At 37.7% G+C, this 19,902-nt stretch overlaps 2 long non-coding RNA genes across 2 annotated transcripts; one reads left to right on the forward strand and one right to left on the reverse strand.

The window, feature by feature from the left end:
* Nucleotides 1-5,069: 5,069 nt before the first annotated feature.
* On the reverse strand, nucleotides 5,070-5,776 carry LOC135770575 (uncharacterized). The gene is made up of 3 exons (XR_010542703.1): nucleotides 5,707-5,776; nucleotides 5,214-5,425; nucleotides 5,070-5,129 (listed from the first exon to the last, which is right to left on the reverse strand). It is a non-coding gene; the product is annotated as an uncharacterized lncRNA (long non-coding RNA).
* Nucleotides 5,777-15,182: 9,406 nt separating this feature from the next.
* LOC135770576 (uncharacterized) lies at nucleotides 15,183-15,570 on the forward strand. The gene is made up of 2 exons (XR_010542704.2): nucleotides 15,183-15,267; nucleotides 15,344-15,570. It is a non-coding gene; the product is annotated as an uncharacterized lncRNA (long non-coding RNA).
* The last annotated feature ends 4,332 nt before the right edge of the window (nucleotides 15,571-19,902 follow it).

The raw sequence follows: 19,902 nt of genomic DNA on the forward strand, positions 1-19,902 counted from the left end.
GTAGTGATGGAAATTTTCGTTCATTTAGGTGACTCGTTCATTTTCAGTTCATTCACCAAAATGATTCGTTCAGACTCGTTCACTGATTCGTTCAGTGACCATTTCTTAATTTTACAAAAATACGCCAATAGGTGGCGAAGATGTGTGTCATTATGTGTTATAAGACAATGAATGACTTTTTGCAAAAACTCATTAGTTTTTAATAAAGCTCAAATTGTGAAATACTAAGCATAATTTTATCAAGTTACCGAATATATTAAGACACACGTACATTCATAGTACATCTAATCTGGATTTGTTGTAAATAAAGACTCCCGTGCATGCCTCCTCTGGTTCGTCAGTCATCAGATCCTCGTTCACGAATCATATAATTTCGGTCATGTCGTTCAAGACTTCGTTCAGACGCAGATGACTGATTTAAGTTCGGTGAAAGGGTGGATTAAACTATATAGACATATAAAACTATATTAAACAGAAATACCAATTTTTTCAACAGTAATTACCTTGCTTATCATTTGTATTAAGGTAAATAGTCCGCCTAAACATGGTTACTATAACTTTATTAAAATAAAACCACATGATTCTTTCACAAGATTGTTTACGTTGCACTCGCTATCTATACGATCTCTCTCATTCATTAGGTTGTAACCTGTACCAGTCATTCAGTTTGTTTAAGAACGCGATCTCTCTATCTCTCTCACGTTCGTTCAGACTCAAAACAGCGGCTCGGTCAGTGAAGGGCGTATTCATTCAGTACGTTGAGCCAATCATATGCTCGGCCACAGCTTATACTCGATTGCCATTGGCTCGTAGTTTTGTCACTCTTTGAAGGCGGAAAGAAAGCCGCGCATCATTTGTCCTTGCTCCTCAAGAAGGGAGGGAAATTTCAGTGAACGAGAAATATGAGTCAATGGATGGCGTGAACGAGAACGATTCGTTCACATAAAAGATTCGTTCAAAAAGAACGATTCGTTCACGAACGTAACATCACTAGTTAGTTGAGATCACGAAGAAGCCTCTCCATGTTTGAGACAGCAGTTTTTGTATATTTAAAAGGGTACATTTTGCGGTTGAAATAGGCTTGTTTTTCCAGAGATTCTAGCGTGCAGCGGGGGGCGTCATTGTCTGTGTGTATATTTACATACTGTATAAGCTTGTGTTTTTGACTCCGCCCCCACAGGGAACAGCGTGACTACTGAATAAGGATAGTTCGCCCAAAACTGAAAATAATGTCATTAATGACTTACCCGTATGTCGTTCTAAACTCGGAAGACCTCCGTTCATCTTCGGAACACAGTTTAAGATGTTTTAACTTTAGATTTAGTCCGAGAGCTTTCTGTTTCCTCCATTGAAAATCTATGTACGGTTTCCATGTCCAGAAAGGTAATAAAAACATCATCAAAGTAGTCCATGTGACATCAGTGGGTCAGTGAGATTGTGGTGAAGCATCGACAATACAGTTTGGTCCAAAAATAGCAAGAATTACGACTTTATTCAGCATTGTCTTCTCTTCCGGCTCGAGCGTGAAGTCACGTGACTTGTAGTGACGCGCTGCCCTGTTCCTCAGACATGTTAAATACCGGACTGTAATCTGATATACCCTTACATGTTACGATGTAAATAGTCCTCAAATTTTATATTATATTGTATTACCAGAAGTTCATGCGAAATCTGATGTACTAATAGACTATATATTTCACGGATTATACGCATTTGTGGACTGGACAAAAATCATTGGATGATTCACACATCTGAAACAGACTGGATTCAACTTGTGATCACCACAAAGGTAAAAGTCCTGTTTATTTTTGCATGTTGTTCATTCGGACTTCTGTAATAAAATACTACATATGATGCTAGAACATCTGTAGCCTATCTCAAAACGGCTTTACAGGGGGTATGTCTTAGCTAAATGAGATGTAAATGAGCCCTATTGTCTCTCCAGCCAGGGAAAAGGGAAAGTGTTAACTTTTTTCTTTCTCAAATTTCTCAGCATTCTCCTTCTTGAATGTGTTACATTCAAATGGCCACAACTTCTCCAAATCTTAACAGATTTCCATGTGTTACACATCGTTAGAAAGCTTAGAAACTGCACTTTCAGAATCTATGAATAACTCAAAATGCCCCAGATCCGACTTGTGTCCCTACTTTCCGTGACTGGTCACATATGTCTATGTATGTTACATATATGAATTTTGCATATACTTTCATATATGCAGCAGACATACATGGGCACTGATATTATATATGTAATTTACATATATTGACATATATTACATTTCTGTATGGGGAAGATGGCGTGGATGGATGGCTCAGCGGCTGAGTTTTCACTGTAGCTGCCCCCTGATTTTCTTGATAATAAGCAGAGAGATAACGGGTGTAATCATTTATTTTCAGTCATCTGAATAAGCACCATGAAGTAAACACAAATAGCAGGTTAATAAACCTGATTATAACATGGATTTATACTTATAAGTTTATCACAGTATATTTCCACATTAAATTACATTTAAAGACAAATAAAAAGGTACAAAATATAGACATTAGTTAGTATCATTGTGTTAACACGTGAAGCGTTTCAGACCACGTGAACAGTTTGCAAAATAGACAATCACATAAATAAAGATAAAGTTTCATAAAACACAAACTACACACCTCATTCCGCTCACCAAGGGGTGCAAATCTTCAATATGATGCTGCTTGCAATAATCTTTTACTTTGTAATCAAAAAAGCTTATTTTAAAGCTTCAGAGACGAGCAGGAAAACACGAGCAGAGAAAACCTTTTGCCGCTATTCAGATTCCGGGTTCACAGTCTCAACCTGGTAATGTGATTAACACTCCATGGAAGAATTAACTTAGTGACCTCTAGTGGCCACTTACACATAGGAAAAATAAACACACAAAATTCAAATATAGCCAGAGATTGGTATCACATTTGGCATCAAATGCTTTTTGCTGCCTCGGGGTCATAGGTAAGTGATGGCATTCTGTTAGACAGCAATTCAGATTGCAGACTGTGATGCAACGCTGCATATTTTAAACACACACAGTCACAGCTGCAGCTTAGCACACAGATTGCAGAGCGCCTGGCTGCAGAATGTTGAAGGTCCATCAACAGCATTGTCTTTTTCATCTGACATCATGTCAGTGGTGATTCCCCTTCAGAAGTCCACTTTGTCACAGCCAGTACACTGGGTTTGACTCCAAGAGCTGAAACACAACTGTTGTATACAACAAGAATAATGAGCATCATTAAAGTTTATACTAATGCAACATAAATAAATAAATGAATATATTTATTTTTGCCGATGCCGATATAGAAAACACATTTTTTTATGATAATCAAATAAAGAGCTATTTTCCAAAACACTTTTTTTTACTTTTGTAATTTTTTTCCAGAAATGACTGATTGGGGACCTTAACCCATGTGCAAAATGTCATCAATTAGCTGATTTCCCATATTCTTTGTAAGCTTCGGGATGCTTATTTTTTAAGTGGGTGATTCAATTGGTTGTATTGAACAATTTTGCCCGAACTCCCCCTCGCATCACCCGGCCCTCACTCTCATTGCATACAGCAGCAGGGGTGTCCAGACTTTTTTGTGTGGTGATCTACTTTTAAAATGATAAAGCCAACAGGATCTACATGCTAAAAAACACTTTAAATGCGTGGACTATACTGCATATATGGGATTTAGGGCTGTCACCATTACTCAATTTTTGAATTTTTTGAATTTGTTTAGTGAAACAAACTAGAAGTAAAATGACAATAGTATTAGAAGCATATAAATCAGCACAACACTGCCGCTCTCTCTCCCTCACTCGCTCGCGCGCGCACACACACCCTGGGCGCGTGGATCAGTGCCTGCAAGAATGCATCCTGGTAAATTTCGGAAGTTTACACGACTGAGCTGAAGGGGGCAGGCATAAGATTTATAAAAACACATTTGAGAAGAAAGGCACAGCAACTCAAAAAGACTTTGTGTTTCACAATTACTCAGGGGTGTCCAGACTTTTTTGTGTGGTGATCTACTTTTAAAATGATAAAGCCGACAAGTTCTACATGCTAAAAAACACTTTAAATGCGTGGACTATACTGCATATATCTCTACATTGGATTTAGGGCTGTCACCATTACTCTATTTTTTAAGGAGTTTAAAAAAATTCCTGGAGTACATGTCAAGTACTGTTTAAAATAGCGGAGATACGGTTTAGTGAAACAAATTAGAAGTAAAATGACAATAGTATTAGAAGCATATAAATCAGCACAACACTGCTGCGCTCTCTCCCTCGCTCGCTCGCGCGCGCGCACACACAGACACACAGACACAAACACACACTGGGTGCGTGCATCAGTGCCTGCAAGAATGCGATGCGATTGCATCCTGGTAAATTTCGGAAGTTTACACGACTGAGCTGCAGCGGGCAGGCATAAGATTTATAAAAACACATTTGAGAAGAAAGGCACAGCAATGCAAAAAGACTTACGTGTTTCACAATTACTCTTGGAGGCATGGAGCAGCATGAGGATACACAATTAACTTATGTGCCTTTGCGATCGCGATCGACGTATTGGACACCCCTGTGATAGCGAGGATCCTTTTCAGACACTTTGAAGAACGACCAGGCAAACGAAAGAACCTGCTTCAGCACACGTGTAACGTATGCGCTCGTGCAAAAACAAACATCCTCACCCCCACACTCACATCTCCTACACACACGTCAAATACACAGGAATGATTATCGGCCTGTTCACATCGGCCCTATTTTGACATCGGAACGATGCCGATGTGTAAAAAAAATGTTGTTATATCGGCGGGCGATATATCGTGCACCACTAGAAATAACAACAACCACAATGAAAATGACTTACCAAAGTAATTTTTAATAAGGCCTTCATCGGGCAATTCCAAGCTTGTAGCCAGTGCTCCCACTAAAAATGAGCTGAACTTCTCATTATGTGGTGAGCTTAATCTATAGAAGCAAAATATATTATATTTAAACAAATGCGTTTGTTTGCTTCGAAAACAACAGAATGCATTTTAGGCTTTATCTTTCATCCATACTTCTGCTCCTGGTGATTGTGTCTACAATTTGCCTCCAAGTTGTGTAACTGACAGAGTGCCTTCTACAAAACAGAAGTATAAATACTTTGTTACAAAACGGATTCTGTCAAATTAAAGCATGGGTGATTTAATTAATTTAGGCTTACCACAATTTTAGAATTGTGCAGCTGCCCTTTTCTCTTCAACTCCTCAGTCGAGCAGTTGTTTGACTCACATTGAGAGCCCTTTACTTCTTGTTTTCTTCAAACAAATGCATCCTAATGATAAAAGTACGCTTGGGCACAATTCAAGGAACCGTGCCTAATATGAGCTTGTTTTAGTAACCATCTCTGTGCACATAAAGGCCTTCTTACAGCATCTAGAATAGTAGCAAACAAATACAGTTAGAAAATGCATTTATATGAATGCAAAAGTAAAGACGTAAGGCACATAGTACAAAACATCACTAGTCCAAGAACAGTTCATTTTAAAAACATGCGGTCACTTTTAAGTCACAACACACCAAATGCTTTTGTATCTTATACTTATATTAACCAAATGACACTATTAACAAGACTTTACAAATCAGATGCATGCAATATTGTAATTCAAATCAAATTGCACAAAGATAAATAATAAACATAATATTCATAATCTTACTTTATTTTCTGTTGATGTCCTCACATTGCTGTCTCTGACTGGTTTGGTCTGTAGTTTTCCAAGAGGTAACAATATCTATCAAAGTCAAAAATCAAATTAAATACACAAATTTGTTTACCGTTTAACCTGTTAGGTTGTTCAAATGAAATAAATTTAACTCACATCATTCTTCACAAAAACTGCATGAACGACATCCGCTTCTAAAGCTGATAATGTGTACATGATTTCTGCAGAAAAAACAAAAACATGAGTTTTTTTTATTTATTAAAGGTAAAATAAAGGACAAACAATAAAGACAAACTGTATGACTCCTAGAAATTAAATAAGTTTTAAACATCTTGTAAAATACAAAGTACTGTCCACTGAAGAAATCTTTATATAGAATAGTAAACAATCTTACTTTATATTAGTTGAATCTGAAACACGTGTTTTTCTGGTAGATTAAAAAACAGGATTTCAAGAGAGTTTCACTAACAAACAATAGAGTCACTTTGCTATCAGCTATGATTAAGCAATATGGCTCGAGTAGGAGTGTGATATAGCTCTTTATCGGCTGTAGGGCGACTGCCGGAGGCAATCACAGCCGTGATGATATAGAGCTATATCACACGACTCTGAGAGCGATATTGCTTTTATACAACAGTTCGACGGCACACTTTTGAAAAAGAAAACTAGAAAACAACAACGGAGTTATTTTAAAAGCCTCTTTGTTTGGGAACTACTTTCTTCCACCACGGATTTGAGGGCTGCCAGAATGACAGGTAACACTTTTGGCTGCTTTGAATCTCATAATAACTCAATGGACGGAAAAGCCGTTACTTTATATTACCGTTTCTTGGTCATAAAGTGTAGTTTTAAGATTAGTTCAGTCGAGAATATATATATGAATTATATTTAAATCTGCAGTCGATTAGTAAAGATAGCGCCTGTTTGAACGTTTGCTTAGTGAGATTCGGTACGAATGAGAACCAAAGCATGAGCGGACGTCAGTGTTCACTCGCCTCGCTGACCACCGCCCTATCTGGGCTACATCTCTGACAGGGATTCCCTGGCTCTGATTTTGGCCCTGTCTGTGTTTGATGGTCAAAAATGAGATCAAATCAGCAGTATTTGGTGTCATTATAAAACTATTACTTGTTTTCTTATTCATATTTAGTGTCTTTTGTGTTGTTATTCTTTTGGCTTAATAAAATATTGTAAAAGTTAATAAATCTATACTTATATAATGCTACTATTGCTTTCCCATTTAATCTTAACGCGTTACGAGCACTCGAATATTATTAGACTTTGTTCTTGTCAGTACTATATAAAACTATTTTAATAGTCACGTCACAATAAAATAAATGATCAATGTCCACATTTAAAAGCTGCTTACCTGCAGTTCCACGGTGTTTTCACATTCTGAGAAGAGAGATTGCTCCAGAAAAAAAATATTGTTTACTTTCCAAGTGTAAATCATTCACACGATGTGACAAGACATTACTCCCATTAAGTTTAACGTAACATCCAAGAGCGCTGATCTTTGACGGGATAATCTCTTATGATTGGAATTACAGACTGATTTACGAGCTAGTGAACTAATGAGACACACGGATAGTGTTTAAAAACACACGTCTGTGTGTGTCCATGTGTGGGTGCAGTTTTTCCATTCAGAGATGAGCCTGTTTAAAGGACCTCCATTCACTAGGTGGCGGAATGATACGAAAGGTGAAGCGGTTACTGTGCCGTTATCAGAAGAATATCGCATAGCTATTAGCCAATCAAATTCGAGAACCAGAAAGAACTGTTGTATAATTTCCAACAAATGCTGATTTGTTGTTTTAAAACCTAAACATCTCGCATTGTATTTGCTTCTTTGTGGACTTTTTAAGATTCAAACATCTTACTCATTCTTTTAACAGATCCTTATCTCGTGTAACATTTTTTGTGTGAAACTTTGTGTGGTGCCATTTTTGCAGTAGGGGTTCAGATAAAAAATCGGCAGGCGGCAGCAGGAAGTGGCTGCCATTGACAGCAGGAAGGCAGTTACTGGCAGCCTGAACGTAGGAGGGACCTGACAGTCGCTAACAGCCAATCAATATCGACCAACGTGAACGCAACCAATCACATATAACTACGACAGCAGCCATTGCATGCTTTAGTAATGGCAGCGATTGATCGAGCACCGGTAAGTTTGTAATCGGAGTAATGAATGTAAGTTTGATTTTAACTGTTATCTTAGTAAACGACAGTGTAACTTATAATAACGTATTTTAGTTTAAATGTTACATTTATTCTAATTCGTGTTAAAACGTAGTTTGTGTACCATGTTACATCATGTATAATTGTTGCTGTATGTTAGGGGGCTACTAACGTACTTCAAATATAACATTTACGATTAAATATTAACGTTTGTTAACGTGTTAACAAGATTGAATATTATAAAAACGAATGTTGTTTGACTGGATTTATAGAAGATATACGTGTAACACTGTTCATACTTTTTTGTTTAATTGTTCAAGTGATTGTGTGATATCCATCAACTTATTGATTTGTTTTTTATTTTACTATAACAATTGACAAAACGGTTCTTTTAAAAACTACTCTTCTATTTCTGCCTTCACCTTTTGTGTACCTGACCATCAGTTATGACCGGTAAGAAGCCATTACATTTCCAAAAACGTACTAACTTAAGTTAATTAATTTTTGTTTTGTTTTTTTTGTTTTTATTTTTATTTTTAGGAAGAAACAGTGCACATCCACCATCTTGGAAGCATTCAAGGATGAGACAAAACGGCAGGAGAAAGAAGTGCAGAACATCGGAGTACATCTTGAACATCTTGATGGTAGTAGCACATTCAATAATACAGACACTGAAAGTCTTTACCCTCACTAACTATTATAGTAGCTTTATGGCAAATGCCTTATACATGTTTTAAGTATAACCTGCTCCCAAACGATGCACTTCTGTTTTTATGGAGGTTAGGCTGTGATGTTTGGAAATTGCAGTAATTTTTAGGTTTGTTTATAAAACCCAATAGTTTCCAGATGCTGTCCTGTCAGAAATTCTTCTTCACATGGTCCTGGAGGAGGGTGATGCTGCATTGATAATGTATATTGGGTTTGTTCCAAATTCAGAAGTCTGGTGGACAGGCACACTTCTTCTGGCTTGATGGTATTCATTTTCTTTTACGTATTTGATTTAAAGATGTTTAAAATGGTGCCATATCATTAAATTTCTCTGACATGTCTGAATGTTTATATGTGACCAGTCACGGAAAGTAGGGACACAAGTCGGATCTGGGCATTTTGAGTTATTCACAGATTCTGAAAGTGCAGTTTCTAAGCTTTCCAACGATGTGTAACACATGGAAATCTGATAAGATTTGGAGAAGTTGTGGCCATTTGAATATAGGAACTCAGAAATACTCAAACCGAGAAAATCGAGACGAAAGGGACTCTTCTTTTCAGCTGGGGGAGACAATAGGGCTCATTTACATCTCATTTAGCTAAGCCATGCCCCCTGTAAAACCCTTTTTGAGATGTTCTAGCATCATATGTAGTATTTTATGACCAAATGACAACCCGCAAAAATAAACATGACTCTTTTACCTTTGTGGGGATCACAAGTCGAATCCAGTCTGTTTCAGATTATCCAATGTCCATATTTGTCCACAAATGCGTATAATCCGTGAAATATAGATTGTTTACATCAGATTTCGCATGAATGTCTGGTAATACAATATAATATATAATCTGAAGACTATTTAAATCGTAACATGTAAGGGTATATGAGCTTACATTCCGTTAAACACATGAACCCGCCTTCAAAGTTTGTATTTAAAATAGGGAAGTAGTATAATAGATCATCCAAACAGCGCCGTCGAAAACGTGACATCCTTTAGAGGGGTTACCAATGGCTCGCTCGTTCCTCCATCAGCCAATGACTTCATGGAAAATATTGATAGACAAAACATGTAGCCAATTATATGAAGAATACAAATATATCTGTGTAACTTCTGTGTGTTTGGACTCATGCTGCGCTGCAAGAACTGACATACAGATGACGTCAAAGTACCGCGAGAGCGAGTCGAAATTAGACTACTCCGTAAGATTTCTTTGAAGAGCTCTCGCGGTACTTTGACGTCATCCGACTGCGGCGCCGCATAAAGTCAGTGACGCGGCTGACGTACGATGCGGCTGACTGTTATTTGTTCCGCCCCAGCTTCTTTTATTTTTCTTTTGTTTTGTGCGCCCGAGCTTTACAGTCTGGGGAGACGCAGGCTATAAGTTTGAAAAAAAAAAAAAAACTTAGCAAACATGTCTGAGGAACAGGGCAGCGCGTCACTACAGTCACGTGACTTCACGCTCGAGCCGGTGTTGTGTAAAATTCAGTCCCCATGAAAAACTGTCTCAATGGGCGGGGCATATATGCATATTCATGAGGTTGCTTTACCATGGGCGAGTACTGCGAGCGATTGCATGGAGTGGTCATTCATTGTGTTTCAGCTCTTGTTTGGTTAGTTCTATAAGGTAATAAAGCCGAATTGTCATACGTCCCATGTAGATCTAGGTACAAATGTTTATATTCTTTACAATGTAGGCTAATGCGCTTTGCGCAAATTATTTTATCAGAACGCTTTGTTATGGCGACGTAATGTTTTTGCTGTTTAACTTACGCGTGTGATTAAGTGCACGGATCGAGCACATTTCTCTTGTTCCTCGTTTGTCTTTGTACGGTCTTTTGAAGTTCTCCTTAGCTGTATTGTATTTTAATGCATCATAACTTTCACAAGAATGTAAGACGTGCAAATAAACACTTGGAAATGGTTGCTGTTGTTGTGTTGCTTATTGTCAGTTTTTATACGCAGTTACACTTAAAGGGCCTTTCACAAATTAGCCTTTGCAATCATTTTAATGCATTCAGAATGGCATCTTTTCATTTGGGTCAAGAACAAAATCACGCATGAAGGACAGATTTTCATGACGTGCTGTACTCATGTTTCTCTGGTGAATTATACATGTAAATGGAATGACATGAAAAGTTTTACACATACAAATGTGAATGCCTTATCTAAATGCAAGACCCATGTTCTGAACAGCTAAAAATAGGATGAGACAGACCAAAAAGGTATACCAGTTATAAAGGAATGTTTACAATTCTTAGGCCAAACAAAATAGCTTGTCAGTCCTTAAAACACACACAAATGAACTTCTTGTATTTATTAACACATTACACATATGGATATTACAAAATAAAGCTTAAAGTCATTTCAAAATTGCCATCCATCACAAACAAAAATGACTCCAGTAACAAAAAAAAAAAAACATTTGACATGCATACTTGAACAGCTATTTATCCAAATGTAAAACACAGATGTATCAAACTGAAAAATGGTTTTGAGTGTTAAGGTCCTCAATTAATGTTTTCTGTACATGTAATAACAGAAACACACAATTACAGTTCCACAATACAAACAAATGTTGTTCATAAACCATGAAAAAACACATATTTCAAAGCCAATTACTGTTTCTAATCTGTTTATTACCCACAATCCCTGCACACATTTAAACAAGTGGTTACTTATTAACATCTTTATTAATTAGACAAATCAAACCAATTAGTTAAGCATCCAACCTCTGATAAAAGGCCAACCAACCATCTAATTTATTTTCTGTTTAATTGGCAAAATGGACAGATCAACTTACCAGTTGCTGTTTGATTTGAAAAAGTCTGGAAAGGTTCCTGATAATTTAACAAAAAACAAAAAAAGAGTACTTGTAAGAAAGGCAAAGAAGTATGTCATCAAAGGTCAGTGGTACAAATTTGGTGAAGGTCCCATGTACAGTTAGGTTGGATGAGTTATGTGGTCTTTAAAGTATTGGTTTAACATATTGGTTTTAGATGACATTTTGTACTACATTAGAAGAAGGGAAGAGGGTGGTTTAGCCAAAGTGTTGTGCTGCAGTGAGGCCCAAGAGGTTTTCACAGAATTCCACACCAGTTCCATCGGGGCCCACTGTGGCATTGTGAAAACTACTGATGCCATCAGCCGTCGATTTTATTGGCCTTCCATGAGTGTGAACATTAGAAATTGGGTAAGTAATCAATGAGTAGGCCTACTGTTTGATGTGGACATGCGTAGCATTACAACGTGAATCTATTTTTAGGTAAAACACTGTGCAGCCTGCCAAGCAAAGCAAGCTGACATTAAAAATCACACAGACTATACACCTATTGAGGTAAGTTTATGTAAATTAGATGGTGTTATTTTCTGCTTAAGAAATCAACCACATTGAACATGTCACTTGACAGGTTGTTGAGCCATGGGAGATTGTGGGAATGGATTTAGTGGGAAAGCTCACACCAACAAAAGATGGGTACCAGTATATCTGTGTGATGGTGGACTATCTAACAAAGTGGTGTGAGGCTTTCCCACTAAAAACCAAGTCTGCTGAGGAGGTCACAGACTGTATTGTAAAACTGTTCTACAAATTTGGCGCCCCCAAAAGGCTGTTAACTGACCAGGGCAAAGAATTTGTGAACAAGGTAGGATTACACTTTATTTGCTAGTTGGAAATTGTTCGTGAAATTGAAGAGTATAATTCGTGTGTGTTTTGTATGTGTATGTAGGTCAATATGGGTGTCTGTCAGCTGCTGGGAATAAAAAGGATTTTGTGTGCACCATACCACCCACAAACCAATGGTCTAGTTGAAAGGCTAAATGGCACAATACAGAGGTAACAGACATTTTAAATGATAAGAATAATTAGATAATAAATTGAATAATACTTGTCAATGTAGTTAAAATACATTTCTGATTGGTCAGAATTGCCATATAAATGTTTTCCTACTGTGACTCTTTTCTTATTTAAAGATCATTAAGCAAGCTGGTGGGAAAGCAGCCACACAAGTGGTCTGATTATTTGGAGGCCACAATGTTCTGTCTCCGCACCAAAAAACAAGTGACGACAAAGTACTCTCCATATTACTTAATGTTTGGCCGGGAGGCAAGGTATCCATCCGAGGTACCTGACAAATATGAGGTCAGTTTATATATATTTTTTTGTTTTACTTTTTATATTAATTCATTTTAAGATTGAACTATGGCAGTTTTTATTCATAGATCAATGAATCTGTGGAGGACATTCTGGCTGAGGAGTGCATCTCTGAATGCATTAAAAGGCAAGACCGCATCTTTCAAACTGTCCGGGACAATATTAGTTGTGCTCAACAGAAGGCCAAAAAAAGGAAGCTGGAAAAGGGATTGTCTGTAGACATTAAGGTTGGTGACAGGGTTTTGCGTAAAAATATACGGAGCAGGCAGAGAAAGGGAGGCAAACTGGACCCAGACTTCATTGGTCCATACACTGTGACGAGTGTAGATGGTAAGTCCATAGATTTAAGGGACGACAAGGGACACACATTTCCGAAAATTAACAAGGACCATTTAGTTCATTTTTTGGAGGAACATGCTTGTCCTGCGCCCCAGCCTCCTGTCTGTGCCTCGACCTCCCAGCCACCTCCTGTCTGTGCCTCGACCTCCCAGCCACCTCCTGTCTGTGCCTCGACCTCCCAGCCACCTCCTGTCTGTGCCTCGACCTCCCAGCCACCTCCTGTCTGTGCCTCGACCTCCCAGCCACCTCCTGTCTGTGCCTCGACCTCCCAGCCACCTCCTGTCTGTGCCTCGACCTCCCAGCCACCTCCTGTCTGTGCCTCGACCTCCCAGCCAAACAGCGCAATCTGTATGTATTGTTCTGATTACTTGCATGTACATCTTTATATGAATGACCAACCCAGTCTCACCCCATTTCGTCAATATTTGACGACACTTGACCATTCGTCATATGTTGACGTGAAGGGTATACCTTTCGCGTCATTTTTTGACGAACTGGGGACTTCAATACTATTACGTCCGTTGCATTCTCTTTCCTATTTTATTACCATTTGCGCGTCGGTTTAGGGTTAGATTTACATAATGACATCCCTACCCAAACCTAACTCTAACCCCAACGCCAGGTGACAACTGTTTCTAACCCCAACGCCAGGTGACAACTGTTTAATTTCGCATACACTGTTTAATTTCGCGTACACTGTTTAATTTCGCGTAATCTAACCCTAAACCGACGCGCAAATGGTAATAAAATAGGAAAGAGAATGCAACGGACGTAATAGTATTGAAGTCCCCAGTTCGTCAAAAAATGACGCGAAAGGTATACCCTTCACGTCAACATATGACGAATGGTCAAGTGTCGTCAAATATTGACGAAATGGGGTGAGACTGTGTTAGAATGACTGAAAGTTACTTTAAATATAAACTAATGGAATGTGTCTTTCGCACACAGTATTACAAGAAATATGGGCCAAAAGAAAAGGTGGTGTATTGTGCAGTAAAATTGGCCCATACAAAGTCTTCACATGGGATGTAGATCGCCTCAGACCTGGTGAAATGCTTGAAAGTGAAGTAGGTGATGCAAGTCATACCTGTTTATATTTTGTAAAACTGTTTATTTTGTATTCTGCTATTCTTTAGGCATAAATTAAGACCGTAAAGAACTGTGTGAACTTTGTTCTCTTTTGTTTAGGTAATCAATGCAGGCAAGGCATATGTCATTGATTCCTTTCAGGCGACAAACATCTGGAAGGGCAACGGCAGTTCTATGAAGAGGGTATGAAAATTCTTCAAATAAATCTTTCATGTCATCAGAGATCTAGTATAATGAGCTGTAACAGTTTTTTTTGTGTATCTGTACTGCAGCTGGATCCAGATGAATTTGATGTCATGATTGGGTCCATTAATGAGAACCACCACTGGACACTTCTGGTCTGTTTCTTTCCATTCTAAAGTCGTAACGTTTTAGAAACCACAGTGAAAGAATTTGGGGCCTGATTCACTCATTAACATTTTACAGGTGATTTATCCGAAGGAATGGCGTATATTATACATAAACTCATTTGGGGAAAGCCGAAGTAAATTACTTCAGTGCGAAAAGGCTATAAGGTCAGCTAAAATATGCTAGTCATGTCAATATTTCTTATTTGTTGGTCTGATTGTTAACTTGTATTGACATTATACATACTTTTGAACCCAACAAAGCAAATTTATGGAAACAAGGGGAAAGGTTGGGAAGTGGAAATGTTCCACTGTACCGCACTGCTTCCAACAGGATGGCAATTCATGTGGGGTATTTGTCTGTAAAGTAAGTTTCTGTTATGCATTGTCTGAAATGCATTAATTCACATGTTGAATATTAAAGCTCTGTTTTGCTTTTTTTAGTTTGCAGAAGCTATTCTCACAGGTGGCAGTTTGCAGTTTGCAAGCACAGCAGACAACATTGCTTTGCTACGCCAACAAATAGGCCTCTGTCTGCTTCAAGGAAGTGGTATATTACACACACACACACACACACACACACACACACACACACACACACACACACACACACACACACACACACACACACACACACCAATATTATGTGCATAAAATTGATGCATTCTATTCCACAGATGACCTGTCAGAATTATGTTTGACATGTGGAGACCAACATTCTTTCACAGAGGACATTGAGGACTGTTGGGTGTGTTAAGCAGTATGCTCTGTGAATATTTACCTTGCATTAAAACATGTTTTCAAGTGTTTCTTTTCTTTTTCAGATTCAGTGTGACTGTTGCAGTGGATGGTTCCACTGGGAATGTGTAAACCAACCCAGTCTTTCTGAAATATTTATTTGTCACGGATGCAGATTTTGATTTTGGTTTAATGGTTTTGTGTTACTAGAGTCATTTTTGTTTGGCATTGATGGCAATTTTGAAATTACTTGAAGCTTTATTTTGTAATATGGATGTGTGATTGTATTTAATCAATAAATACAAGAAGTTCATTTGTGTGTGTTTAATGACTGACAAGCTATTTTGTTTGGCCTAAGAATTGTAAACATTCTTTTATAACTGGTATAGCTTTTTGGTCTGTCTCATCCTATTTCCATAGCACACGGGTAAATACTAAAAAATTTTTTAGCTCTTCAGAACATGGGTCTTGCATTTAGATAAGGCATTCAAATTTGTATGTGTAAAACTTTTCATGTCATTCCATTTACATGTATAATTCACCAGAGAAACATGAGTACAGCACGTCATGAAAATCTGTCCTTCATGCGTGATTTTGTTCTTGACCCAAATGAAAAGATGCCATTCTGAATGCATTAAAATGATTGCAAAGGCTAATTTGTGAAAGGCCCTTTAAGTGTAACTGCGTATAAAAACTGACAATAAGCAACACAACAACAGCAACCATTTCCAAGTGTTTATTTGCACATCTTACATTCTTGTGAAAGTTATGATGCATTAAAATACAATACAGCTAAGGAGAACTTCAAAAGACCGTACAAAGACAAACGAGGAACAAGAGAAATGTGCTCGATCTGTGCACTTAATCACACGCGTAAGTTAAACAGCAAAAACATTACGTCGCCATAACAAAGCGTTCTGATAAAATAATTTGCGCAAAGCGCATTAGCCTACATTGTAAAGAATATAAACATTTGTACCTAGATCTACATGGGACGTATGACAATTCGGCTTTATTACCTTATAGAACTAACCAAACAAGAGCTGAAACACAATGAATGACCACTCCATGCAATCGCTCGCAGTACTCGCCCATGGTAAAGCAACCTCATGAATATGCATATATGCCCCGCCCATTGAGACAGTTTTTCATGGGGACTGAATTTTACACAACACCGGAAGAGTAGACAATGCTGAATAAAGTCGTAATTCTGCTATTTTTGGACCAAACTGTATTTTCGATGCATCAACACAATCTTACTGACCCACTGATGTCACATGGACTACTTTGATGATGTTTTTATTAACTTTCTGGACATGGAAACCATACATAGATTTTCAATGAAGGGGAAAGCTCTCGGACTAAATCTAACGATAAAACATCTTAAACTGTGTTCCGAAGATGAACGGAGGTCTTCCGAGTTTAGAACGACATAAGGGTGAGTCATTATTACATTATTTTCATTTTTGGGCGAACTATCCTTATTTAGTAGTCACGCTGTTCCCTTTGTGGGCGGAGGCGAAAACACAAGCTTATACAGTATGTAAATATACACACAGACAATGACGCCCCCCGCTGCACGCTAGAATCTCCGGAAAAACAAGCCTATTTTAACCGCAAAATGTACGCTTTTAAATATACAAAAACTGCTATCTCAAACATGGAGAGGCTTCTTCGTGATCTCAACTAACAGATTCTGCAATAAAACGAAAATCACAAATTTCGAAAAAAAAACTTTGTTTCTCATTTTCTCGAAACTTGTGCTGCCGACTTGAGTCCCTGGTTTCCGTGACGGGTCACATATTTGTAATGGTCATTTATTATTTGTATCATTTCAATATACAGGTGTAACTAAATGGAGAACAAAGTCTGAGCCATCCCAGGAATTTTAGAAAATGTATACACTGCAGCCGACACTGCAATGAAGTGTACAATAACTGCTTGCCAGGTGTGCAGATTAAGCTTGAAATTGTGATCACTGCTAGGTTCATGGCAAAATGCAATAAGGAATATGTCTGTGCATGCTTGTCTACTGTTAAGGTAATTTATGTATTAATGTCTCCATTTTCTTATGAATCCTCTAGAAGAGGAAAATGAGGAGAGATGCAAGGCTTTTACTCAGAAAACACCCATGCAGGGTTTTGCAGTTAGTGGTGCATGATGCTACAGGAGGTATAACTCTGTATAACACATCTTATAAAAGTTCTGTTCTGAAAGTCTTGTAAATACCTCCAGGATTGTTGTTCGTTGTTCTGATTTCTGACATCTACTAGGGAGCGCCCCTAATATGATGTGTGTTTATAAATATATAAAGAAGTTTCTTTGTCTCATATCTCTTCTGCAAATCATGCACCAAAGTGTACTGTATTTCTTATGTTTTATATCTTAAGGACCACAATGGAAATAAGCCTATGGGCTTTTTGTATTTTTATCCTTTTGAACACTTCATGTTTATTGTTGTTCAATAAAGTATTTAATCAATTCAATCAATCAAAATCTGTCTAATACATGTATCCAAACCTTTCTACGCCAAATAACTTTTTAATACAAAACAGTATATGTGTCTTTTTTATTAAACAATATAATATACAGTCTTGTTCAAAATAATAGCAGTACAATGTGACTAACCAGAATAATCAAGGTTTTTAATATATTTTTTATTGCTATGTGGCAAACAAGTTACCAGTAGGTTCAGTAGATTCTCAGAAAACAAATGAGACCCAGCATTCATTATATGCACGCTCTTAAGGCTGTGCAATTGGGCAATTAGTTGAAAGGGGTGTGTTCAAAAAAATAGCAGTGTGGCATTCAATCACTGAGAAATCAATTTTGTGAAGAAACAGGTGTGAATCAGGTGGCCCCTATTTAAGGATGAAGCCAACACTTGTTGAACATGCATTTGAAAACTGAGGAAAATGGGTCGTTCAAGACATTGTTCAGAAGAACAGCGTACTTTGATTAAAAAGTTGACTGGAGAGGGGAAAACCTATAAAGAGGTGCAAAAAATGATAGGCTGTTCAGCTAAAATGATCTCCAATGCCTTAAAATGGAGAGCAAAACCAGAGAGACGTGGAAGAAAACGGAAGACAACCATCAAAATGGATAGAAGAATAACCAGAATGGCAAAGGCTCAGCCAATGATCACCTCCAGGATGATCAAAGACAGTCTGGAGTTACCTGTAAGTACTGTGACAGTTAGAAGACGTCTGTGTGAAGCTAATCTATTTTCAAGAATCCCCCGCAAAGTCCCTCTGTTAAAAAAAAGGCATGTGCAGAAGAGGTTACAATTTGCCAAAGAACACATCAACTGGCCTAAAGAGAAATGGAGGAACATTTTGTGGACTGATGAGAGTAAAATTGTTCTTTTTGGGTCCAAGGGCCACAGGCAGTTTGTGAGACGACCCCCAAACTCTGAATTCAAGCCACAGTACACAGTGAAGACAGTGAAGCATGGAGGTGCAAGCATCATGATATGGGCATGTTTCTCCTACTATGGTGTTGGGCCTATTTATCGCATACCAGGGATCATGGATCAGTTTGCATATGTTAAAATACTTGAAGAGGTCATGTTGCCCTATGCTGAAGAGGACATGCCCTTGAAATGGTTGTTTCAACAAGACAATGACCCAAAACACACTAGTAAACGGGCAAAGTCTTGGTTCCAAACCAACAAAATTAATGTTATGGAGTGGCCAGCCCAATCTCCAGACCTTAATCCAATTGAGAACTTGTGGGGTGATATCAAAAATGCTGTTTCTGAAGCAAAACCAAGAAATGTGAATGACTTGTGGAATGTCGTTAAAGAATCATGGAGTGGAATAACAGCTGAGAGGTGCCACAAGTTGGTTGACTCCATGCCACACAGATGTCAAGCAGTTTTAAAAAACTGTGGTCATACAACTAAATATTAGTTTAGTGATTCACAGGATTGCTAAATCCCAGAAAAAAAAATGTTTGTACAAAATAGTTTTGAGTTTGTACAGTCAAAGGTAGACACTGCTATTTTTTTGAACACACCCCTTTCAACTAATTGCCCAATTGCACAGCCTTAAGAGCGTGCATATCATGAATGCTGGGTCTTGTTTGTTTTCTGAGAATCTACTGAACCTACTGGTGACTTGTTTGCCACGTAGCAATAAAAAATTACTAAAAACCTTGATTATTCTGGTTAGTCACATTGTACTGCTATTATTTTGAACAAGACTGTATATTCTCAACACTTTGATAATAATACTTTGCATTAAAGCAACACTTTTAGTATAAAATAACAACACCGGTTTCTAATGTTCTGAAGGATTGCATATGAAATTGGTTATAATACTTGGCTTATAAAGTGTAGATAATTTGCATATTACACAACGTGTGAATGTGTCTGTTTCTTGAGTTACTAATGTAAAAAAAAAAAAAAAAAAAGATTTAAAATAAAGGTCTTGGTGAGACCTGACTCTCTTTGTCATTTAGGTTTGTGGAGCCTGTATAATAAATATACAACATACAGTATACATCTAGTAGTAAGTGCTTCATATAAATATGAATTCATATATCTAGGTGTTTTTGTGCATATCTTTCTTTACTTCACACAAACATTGATTTAGCAAAATACCCTGTATGCATGCATAATATTCAGCTGGAATTTAACGTTTGG

This window comes from Paramisgurnus dabryanus, chromosome 8 (genome assembly GCF_030506205.2).
Source record: "Paramisgurnus dabryanus chromosome 8, PD_genome_1.1, whole genome shotgun sequence".
NCBI classification, from domain to species: Eukaryota; Metazoa; Chordata; class Actinopteri; order Cypriniformes; family Cobitidae; genus Paramisgurnus; species Paramisgurnus dabryanus.